The 11,179-nt window shown below is 38.8% G+C and overlaps 1 non-coding gene across 1 annotated transcript; it reads left to right on the top strand.

Annotated features, from left to right (window-relative positions):
- The first annotated feature begins 2,539 nt into the window (after window positions 1-2,539).
- LOC139878938 (small nucleolar RNA R71) lies at window positions 2,540-2,646 on the top strand. Its single transcript, XR_011769799.1, has one exon. It is a non-coding gene; the product is annotated as a small nucleolar RNA R71 (small nucleolar RNA).
- The last annotated feature ends 8,533 nt before the right edge of the window (window positions 2,647-11,179 follow it).

The raw sequence follows: 11,179 nt of genomic DNA, 5'->3' as shown, positions 1-11,179 counted from the left end.
ATCCAAAAGAGCGAAAAAGCTATGAATATCCTTGATCATTTGCAAATCATAGTGATAAGTCGGGCGTCCGGTGGAAAGATCCATATGCTTCCGGATGAGAGTCAGTAGTGCTCGTTGGTTTCGTGAGAACAGAAGTGCAGATCCGGCTAAGGCATTATAAACCCTAGAGTAAATGATCTTCTGATCTCGAAAGAATCTTGTCTCAAGGATAGTACGAACCACTAAATTGTGCTCTCGTTGACTTTCTTCGTGATAGATATGATTGTGAAGAGAATTGATAAAGTCTTGAATGCGTTCTTCTAGGATTTCAACATCATTGTCTTCTCTTCGGAGATAGAGGTGGTGTTCTTCTCGGATAGCCATAATTCGTACTGTTAAGCGTAGTGAAAAATCAATGGTTGATTTTCGGATGGCTTCGAGAATGTCTTCAAATTGATCGGTATCATTGATGAAGGTGATCATGTCTGCGTGTGTGGATATAACCGGAATTCGATCTTAGGAAGAGTCCGGCTCCCCTTGACCTGGTTCGGTTAGAGAGTGCGAGTTATTCAGAATGTCTTCATGTTGCTCTTCCTCATCATCATCGGTATCTTGTTCCTCTGAGGATGAGCCTGATGAACGGGTTTCTTTAGTATTCTGATTCTCCACTTTGATACTTGTAGGACCAATTTCTATGTCCTTAACCTCAGCCTTATCGGTCTTCTTCTTGAAACGAATGATTAAACTGCGATATGCCGTCTTAAGCCTCATTATTTCTTCATGACGATCAGTGCTTGGAGCGGGTATTGTCGCAGTTTCTTTTACGTCTTCCATTTCCTCTTCCTCTTCAGATTCCTCCTCTTCCTCTATTTCTTCGCTGGGATCCTCTTCTTCCATTTCTGGGTCGTCTACAGACTGTGATTCGATACCCATCTCAACATCATTGGCTGGTGGTGAAGACTCGTCATTGGAAGTGATCCGTCTGGTGGAAATAGCAAACATCTCTGCCTGTCCAGAAAGATCGGTTGGTCGGTTAATTTTGAAGGTAACGCTCTCCCCATGTGATCGTAAGATCAAGGTTTGATTGTACACATCATTGACAGTCCTAGCCGTATTCATGAAAGGTCTTCCTAACACTATTGGTGTGTGTAGGTCTTCCTTAATATCCATCACTACGAAATCCGTAGGATACAAGAATTTGTCGACTTTCACCAAGACGTTCTCAACTATGCCCTTAGGATATCGAATTGTATGATCGGCAAGTTGGATTGTCATTTTGGTTGGTGATAAGTCTCCTAACTCTAATTTCTTGTAGAGAGAGTAGGGTATTAGGTTGATACTTGCTCCTAAATCTGCTAGCGCAAGAATGGTTCCAGATTGGTAGATTGAACACGGGAAAACGAATCAGCCCGTATCTCCTAGCTTTGGTGGTAGAGAGTTTTTGAGTAATGCAGAGCATTCTTCACTCAGTGAAATTTTGTTAGAGTCTGGTATCCTCTCCTTTGTAGAAATAAGCCTTCGAATGTATCTCTTCTGGTTGGGAACTTTGGACATAGTGTCCAGGAATCTTCCATCAAGTTTGAAGGAATCGAGCTTGGATGGTTCTTCTTGTAGCCTTCCAGGATAAGGTACGCGAACTGGAGTTTCAGGGGTCAGCTTCTGAGTATATGTCGATTTGTTCTTGAGCCTAGTTGACCTTCTCCGCGGTTCTTCCTCTGGGATTACGGAATCCATTTGCTTTGCTTCTTCTATGTGGGGATTTTGGATAGTATTACTTGGCAATCTTCCCTGCGGTCGGGTTTTAAGGCGTTGTGATAACTGTCCGAGCGGGGTTTCCAAACTTTTGATCAGAGCCAATTGATTTCTCATTAGTATCTCCGTCTGATCTTGTCTGGTTGTAGTTCTCTGATTTAACTGTTGTTGCCCTTGAATGAACTGAGTTAACTGATCATCAGCTCCGAGAGTGGGGTTAGTTGCTTTTGTAATCTGGGTGGTAGGGGAATTTTCCTCAACTGGGGGACCAGTGAGTGGAAGTGGTTGATCGTAGGTCAATTGAGATTGTTGGGATGGATAAGGTGGATAGCGATAGCGAAAAGGTTGATTGCTTCGCTGAAATTGATTAACCCTAGGTGGTTGATTGAACCCAGGATTTGGTGGACGAGCTGGGTATTGGACGTAACAGACTGAACCGTTAGAGTTTTTGTACTCAACTTGATATTCTTTAGTAGGTTGCGGGTTGGTACAATTAACACAAGCCTGAGCTTGGTTAACCTGCTGCGGCTGCGTCTTCAGTTCTCCGAGTTGATTAGCACGAGATTCCATCTTATCCGTGAGGGATTTGATGGCCTCCGTTTAATTATTAAGTGCAGAGAGTGGGGCAGATGATGAAGCTGTTTCACCACTGTTCCAGTCATGATGATGCATTGTCATGTTCTCGAGCAATTCCCATGCTTCGTCTGCGGTTTGGTTCATCAGATTCCCTTGAGCTGCTGCATCGATCGTCGTCCTATGATTTACCGTAAGACCATTGTAGAAGGTACAGATTTGGGCTGTCCGTTCTAGCTGGTGATTAGGGCATTTCTTCAACAGGGTTTTGAATCGCTCCCATGCATTGTAAAGAGATTCATCATAACTTTGTTGGAAGTTAATGATGTCATTCTTCAGTTTGGTTTGTTTAGAAGGAGGGAAATATTTGGTTAGGAATTTAGTAGCCATCTCCGTCCATGACGTGATAGAATCTTTTTCCAGTCCTTCGAACCAAGTTTGAGCATGATGATTGAGAGAATAGGGGAACAAGTATAGCCGGACTATATCTTGTCCTATCCCAGGCTATTTGTAGGAGTTCGAAAGAGATATGAATTTATCAAGGTGAGAATTAGGATCGTCGTTCGGTAATCCATGAAACTGACAGCTATTTTGAATGAGTTGAATGATGTGATGTTTTAACTCGAACGAGTGTCCTTGAATCTCTAGAAATCTGATTGGTCCTCCTCGACCTTCAATCGAGGGTTTGGTATTTTTTGCTAAAGTAACGCGTAACGCCATTTGATTTCTGATTCGTGCTTCCTTACGTGCTTTAGAGATTATTGCGTCTGGATCAGGTATGAATAACAACGGCCCTGGTCTGGATCGGGTTTGGGTCATACACTAGGTATGCCTTTTTGTTTTTAATTTTTCGCAAATAAACTAAATTATAATAAGCTAAACTAATCTAAAGTAATCTAATCTAGGGTAACCTAATTCTAAGGTAATCTAATTTAATCTAAAGTGATCTAAGGTAATATAAGGTAATCTAATTTAAGGTAATTTAACTAACTATCCTACGGTGGAATATGTTTTTGGTTCTGGCCACTGATTCCCTGGTATTTCGGTAACAGAGCACCGCACGAACTATTCAACAAACTAAGTGGCTAGGCTGACTACGGAGAGGCAGGATCCTTTTGGTCCCAATATAATTGGCGACTGTTCGGAAAATCCAATAACCAAGTCCGTGTATAATTGTCTTTCTTAGACACCACTAAATGCTTGTGAATAAGTTTGATAGAGAGTAGTATTGCCTGATACCAGTTCCCCGACAGCGGCACCAAAAACTACACTCCTCCTGTGATATGGCCGAAACGGACGGTTTTTTTTTTATTCGCGCTGTGTCATCAGGCCGAGGCTCGCCAGGATCAGCCACTCGTGGGAGGAAGGTACTGTTTTAAATATATATTTAGCGGGGCCTAAATCTTACTACTCCTTATAAGTAAGGGAAGTATGACCTAGACTCGTATTTTTGAGATATCAGTAGGATCGAACCTATATTTAAGCCTAAGATAGTTAGGTAGTAGTGAATATTTATTTTTGGATTTTCTAATTTATAAGGCATATAAAGTAAATGCGATAAAATTCGTAATTCAGATAAGGTTAAAGTGAGTGCATACTATGACTTCATCAGTTATTCTGCCGAGATTATGGAATGTTGGCTCATGAATAGGCAGAGGCCCTGTATTCATTACACTGGTCCTAAACGCCCCTGTCCTAAGACATGTCACTGGGTACTGCGTTAGGCTTGAAGATTCTGAATAGACAGCAACGTCCTCTGACTACAGGCATACACGTTCAAACGGCTCATTCAATTGAGTGACTCGGTTGGGTGACGTATTAACATTCCAAAATGGTATAAACTTTCTTAACATCACAGAATACATGGTTTACCATATCCGAGAGACGTGATGCGTTTCAATGCTTTCGTTAATGATTGGTAAAAGATAGTTAGGCCCTTAAAAAGAGTTCAACCATAAAGAACACCATGGCCAAGTCAAGTTGACTTCCATGAACACGTTCGGTTATCCTAACCGTCCAATCCTTTATGTGTATAAACAAACAGTTCCTTAATTAACTAAGAATCCCTCAAGCGGGGTGCAATCCTTGAGACCGCGTTATGGTGCAGTGTACTGGTCAACACTAACCGGGTTCCATGGCCTTACTTAGCAGAGGTACAGCTTACAACAACCGATGTGCTTCAGCGTGCACGTACGAAGTTTATATGCTTGGTGACTACACTAGCATGGTCTAGGACCGACAATGTACTAAGGGTCTAGTCAGATGTTTCACTACGAAAGAGTCCTCAGTCGAAATCCAAAGCTTGATAGACTTACTACAACTGGTGTGCCTCGGTCGATCTTATGTTGTATCCGATAGACTTCTCTTACCAAGGGATGACACAGATAGTGTACTCTGAATCGGGGTTCGCGACTTCCCAATAACAGAGCCTATAACTACGTTCTATTAGTTGGAAAAGAGATTGAGTTTAAAGCATAATCGGAAATCATTTCAACAGCATACACAGACCATAATATTATTTCGGCATTATAACTGCTTACATCACTAAAGATAACTACTCGCTAATCATGGCAAAAATATCATAAAACATTATATAAGATAAAGGATAGAAGTACCAGTAGATTAAACGAGTTCCGAATACAAAAGTGACAACTTCAAGACTCCAGACCGCTCCTAATACAATCTTCAGCGTTCTTCTCCGGGTACTAGGTTTCCCGCATGGAGTTGAAGGCCTTGATAGTATGACTAATATTGTACAAGAGAGAGAAAGAAGTGAATTGAGGTGTGTGTTGGAATGAATGACAAAGACCCTTTAAATAGACTAGGATTTTGCCAAAATACGGCTGGCAGGCCGTATGGTGGCCCGTATTTGGCAGCCCGTTTGACTGGCAGCCATTTTCTTGGGGGCATTTGTTGGGCCGTTTAGCAGGCCGTACTCCATACTGGCAGGCCGTATGGCAGGCCATTTTTGGTGCTGTTCAGCCTTGATTTCCTGGATCGTAACTTGATTTCTTGTCTTTCACTATTTTTGCTCTAGAATCTTCGTTTTAGCTCCGATTCTCTTGATTCTTTTTGCACTACCTTCGTAATTACTTATTCTTCAATTCTAACTGATGAAGTGGGTATTTTGCCAATAGAGTTCGAATCGTTCTTGTTTTTGGGCCTTAATACCGGGGTGAAAACGTGACTTTTTAGCCGATATCACATCCGCACGTCTGAGAAACCTCAACCGTGCGGTTGACACCTCACTCGTACGTTTGGTCCTTGGCCAAATATCTATTTAGACAACAGTAGATCCATACAGTTGACCACACGAGTGACATATGACTCGTACGAGTCACATCTCAACCGTACGATCCAACTAGTAAATATAACAGTTCAAGTAACCACTCACTTGTGCAGTTCACCATGCGATTGACCACCTCAACCGTACGAGTGAAAGCTCACTCATGCGAGTGAAGGCTCACACCTACAAGTGAAAAGGAAAATCAATAGCAACATGTAATGACATTTTCCAACCTATATTCATCATATATTCATTCATTCATAAGCTTATATCAAGAATTCAACCCATAATAACATATTAACGCATGCACAGTAGACACACATGCTAATACCTCTATTTCTGTCCCAGGCTATTTTGATAAAGCTTCTAAAATTTTATCATTGGAAAGGATTTTTCATTACAATTCCAACAATACTTGATTCATCAAAAACGGAGTTACGGTGTAAAAGTTATGACCAAAACAAGTTTCCACAAAGCTGACCAGTGCTCACACGCGTGGCACTTGTACGAGTGAGCCCCCACTCGTGTGGTTGACCCTCAAACGTGTGGTCACTCGTACGAGTGACCTGACACTCATGTGGGAGCTGAAGAACAGCTCATGCACGCTGATTTTTGCCATTTTGGTCCAAAAACTCGATTTTTGCAAGTTCTAACATCAAAACCACTTGGAAAACATCATATAAACTATATAGCAACTATTTCTAACATCAATTAAGCATAACAAATACAAAACATGAAGATTCAAGCTCAAAATTACATAAACCCCATTTTACACCCAGAACCCAATTCTTAAGAATTAAACCACGAATTCAAGCATGCTAACCTGGATAAATGCTTACAAGGATGATATGATTCAGTTCCTAAAGCCTCTTGATCTAATTTCTTACTTGGATTTGATTAGGGTTTTGAGATGGTGTAAGTTTAGGTACGAGCTTGTTTGGGAAATTTGATGAAATCGATGGAAACATCCAGATATTACACACTTATGTGGGTTATAAACCCATACCTCATAACACACGGGTATTTATCAGTTATCTAATATCTTTCATACATAATTTGGAAACCCTAATGGAGTCCAAATTCAACAAACAAACCATTTCCGTGACCCTTGTCACAAACTGGTCTTAACCACATTTTCAATTAATAATACACATATTATTAAAATAAAAGAATATATAAACACAACTATAAACCTAAGGGCAATTAAGTAATCTTACTTCTAACCCCGGTTTCAGTCTGTTACAACAACCTAGGTTGGTCAATCCTTAATATGCTAGCATACAAATCTATCAGACTTCCTAGTTCAGCATAATAACAATAACCGTACTAATTTAACATAATTACGCTAATCCAAACTTCTATCATGGAAACATACAGATTACTTAAGCTATCATGGTAATATCGAAACGCATTTTTAAACATAAAAGATAAGAATACATGTTTAATACAAAAGACAAGCATTTCGGATAAAAACCTGAAAAGGCCGAAGAAATCTGCCCGAGATTGCAGGGACTCGCCGAGATATCCTCCAGAAAATAAAAGCTAAGCTAGCTACCTTCATCCGGAAGCATATGAGCCACCGGCTTAGGTCATGTAAGCCGCCAGCTAGAAGAAATGACAAAAGGATAAACGTAGGCGTTACGCTCAAGTTTTACGTACGGATCATTCCAAATATGTTGGAGCCGCTGGCTAAGCCTTCTTAGCTGCTGGCTTAGGTGCCGACTGACAGAATCTATAAATAGTCGAGCTGGGTTCAGTTTCAAAAACAGTTTTTCTGAGGTTTTATTTTAGTTTCGAATTTACTTTTAAAATTTGATATTTAGGATTTGAAGTTATTAGGATCTTTGGATTGCTACTTGTAGACATTTGCTACTTGATTCTCATTTATGTCAGTATGATTTCTTTTAATTTATCTCATATTTAAATTGTTTCTCTAGTTTAGTTATGGGCTAAAACTCCAAACACATGCTTAAATGAATGTAACACCTTTTAAAGATTGCTTAATTTTAGAAATCTATTAAACTGTTAAAAAATTAGTTTCTGATGGTTGAGGTCGCCGACTTAGAACATCAGAACCACCAGCTTCATATAATTAAAATATCATAATTTCAAAATAAAACAGTTTGTTCCAGATTAACTTTAAAAGCTTTCGGCATAATTTATGAACTCGAGCCGCCGCTTAGGTAACTCAAGCCGCCCACTTAAACTTGTTAATTTTGTCTTATTCAAATTGGAATCCTGTTTTACTGACAGGTCTTAAGCTTAATTAAATTATCACTTGATAACACATTACTCGTATCTTCAAAAACCAACAGATTCAACACGCACAAAAGGCGGAACAAGTGTATTGAACCCTCTAGTGAGTATGAGATGCTTTTTGGGATTGATCTAGTCAAACCACACCAAGATTGTGTGATTAAATCAACACCTAGAGCTATTATTCACCTTATGCAAGGTTTTGCACATGAAGCAAAGAGAGAGAATCAGTTAGGGTTACCAGATCTGAGTGAAACAAAATGAGAGACTTAACCTAAAATGAAGAACATAACACTATATATACCTCCACTAAACTGTCAACTGTAGAGGTCACATCTCACACGTGCGTGTGAGCAGATTCAGTCGTATGGTTGGACATCCACTTGTGTATATTCCAATAAATTATGTTTTGGACTCAGCTCAGCGCATCCGTGCGTATGAGCTTGTCATCCGTACGAGTGAGGCTTCACTCGTACGTGTGACAGAGTCTAGTAAAGTCAACCATCCATATCTTGAACCTATATAACTACATAACATAAATACATATGATATTGCTCATCCACGCTATGTTTCTCACGCAATATCTACCTCATTTTACTCAGTTTTCATTTCCAAAGTGCTCAAAAAGTTATGATCTTTGGTTTAAAAGCTTTCTGAGTACTATTGCAGTTCTAAGTGTAAATTTGGTGTAAAATTGACCAAAGTGTGCAAATGTATTAAGAAAACTGTAAAGTGTTGGAACTGGCAACAAGAACGACGTTCCTGTATCTAAGAACGTCGTTCCAATATCAAGAACGGCGTTCCAAAGCTAAGAACGACGTTCTACTTGGGAATTTACAAAAGAAATGGAAACAGAAAAAATGGCCATTTAAAGAGACCGATTCAGGAATGACGTTTATAGCATTCAAGAACGGCATTCCACATTAAGAGCCAAGGAACGACATTCCTAAAAGAGGAACGACGTTCCTCTGTATTTTCTGAGCAGTTTTTGGAGAGTATAAATAGAATGAGATGAAGGTTTTTACCATATCAATATTCAATAGAAAAGTAGCTAGTGCATGGTGGCTGATAAAATTAGGTTTTCATAGTTAGATTAGGGAATTTTTCATCAAGTTTTCATCATCTATTCCACTCTACATCAAGGATTTGAAGATTGAATCAAGGTCTAGGGCTTTTTCCTCATCATCTTCATCTTCTGAATCTATCTACTTTGTAATTTTCATAAGTTTGGTATAATCTACTCTTGTTTATTGCTTAATGATGTTTAGATTTACTATTATTGCTTGTATTGATCTTATTCTAGCCATGATTGGCTAGATTTTATGATGTACACTTGTTTATTTGACTTGATAGCTAAGGATTGTTCATATCTATGTTATTGATTGTGTTTGGATGAATATTTGAGTTGATGATTGTGGTTTTTCATTAGAATTAGTTACAAGATCCTTTGTTATGCTTATTTTAGACTTGACTTTGATTATATGAGTTGTGTAACCTTCAAAGGGATTTCCTTAGTGAAGCAACTTGTACTTCAACACTTAGGTGATCTAGACAATCAAATTGGGGCTTTCAAGGGATTGGGGTCTTAGTTTGGATTGGTTTTCAATTGGTCCTTAGTTAACATAGTGAAGTTGGTTTTCTTAAGGGATTTTGATTACCAAAGGGTTTTAAGGGACTTTAACCTAGGCTAAGTGCTAATGATAATTACATAATTCAACTAGATTCAATTAATGCAAGCGCTTATGGGAATTTGTAAGTGTTGATTGATCATAATAACATCTAGTAGGGATACTAGTCAAAAGTTTGAACACAATTAGCTCTTAAGTGAACAATAGAACAATCCGAATGTTTCAAGTGGATTAAGCAAGTGTACATGCTTTTAATATTGATATTTACTTAATCACTCTTAATTCTTAGTGTAAATTTGCAATTGTTTTCTTTAATATCTCAAAATCAAAACCCCCTATCAAACAACCCTTAGGATGAGCATGAGTTTTCATCGATTCAACTAGCAATCACCGCTCTCTTGGGACGAACTTTAAATGGAAAACTTTCTAATTACATCTACCGAGTCATTGTTTCTTGTGAGTTTCTTTCATATTCGAGCTAAGGTTTAATTCAATTATAAATTTAAAAGAGAGCAAGTAAGCATGTTTGCAACGAACTCATCAAACTTTATGGTACCGCTGCCGGAGAGCGGTTAGCTAGTTGTATCTTTGAGTTTAAACTTTTAATTGTTCGATCCTTTTCTAAGGATATATCCTTGCAAAATTTACTTTTCTTGTTTTCATATATTATATGTGTTTGGAAAATCATTTGTGTTTGTGTTGTGATTGAAGGTTAGGTACCATGGTGTATGAAAAGGAGATACCAAGAGGATAAAGAGTTTAAACATCCATTTTCTGATCCTGAGAGACACATCACGGGGTTTATAAGCGTAGAGAAGAAAGGGTGTTAAAGAGAAATTTCGAGGTTTTGCCATTTTGTATTGAAGATATGGATGGTAACGGTCAACCACTTCAAAATGAGGATAATATATTTGGTCATGGTATTCCCAACAACCCACCACCGGTTAATCAAGAAAAACAAGTTGAACCAAATGACACACCAATGTGGAACGCTAGGTTGTTTGCACCTACGGTGGTGCCTCCGGCTATTATTAAACCGCCCATCGGGGCTGAAACTTAGAAAATTGAGGGTAATTTCTTCACAATGATCATAGATGTGTGATATAGCCAAAACAGACAGTTTTGTTCGTGCGGTGTCGTTAGGTCGCAGGGCGTCAAATTTGGTATAGCACAGTGAAGTTGTCGTTTAATTTATATTTTGCGGGGCCTAAATTTACTTTTTTACTTTCTAATGTAGAAGGTGTAAGTTAACCTAGGGTCGTGCTTTTGAATGGTTTAACGAATTGAAGATCAAGTGGATAATTGTCTTTTATTTAAATTACCTGGATAAAAGATAGTAGTTAGTTTAAGCTAAAATCCTAATTTCAGAAAAGTAAATAAAGTGGGAGGATGTCCAGAGTGTGCAGATCAGGGAAATGTTGACCAAGATATCAGTTTAGGTTAGGGAAAGGTAATTATGTTGATATTAAAGCTTATGATTGAAATGGTGTAGATCTGGTTGGATGAGCCAATTACACAGACCTACTTATCTCTAAACTCTCAGAGTTCTCGTTGAGTAGTGAAAAGTATGTCACATGGTTGTATAGCTGAAACGTGACAATACCTCGGAGGTTACCCTTAGTAAAGCACTAGGTTTATTATCGAGTTGAGTTCTAATTCTAACCCTCGTTATCAGTTTGGTTAACTGAATAATAACGTGCCGTGT

This window comes from Rutidosis leptorrhynchoides, chromosome 11 (assembly GCF_046630445.1).
Source record: "Rutidosis leptorrhynchoides isolate AG116_Rl617_1_P2 chromosome 11, CSIRO_AGI_Rlap_v1, whole genome shotgun sequence".
In the NCBI taxonomy this organism is placed as follows: Eukaryota; Viridiplantae; Streptophyta; class Magnoliopsida; order Asterales; family Asteraceae; genus Rutidosis; species Rutidosis leptorrhynchoides.
This window is presented reverse-complemented; position numbering and strand designations above follow the sequence as displayed.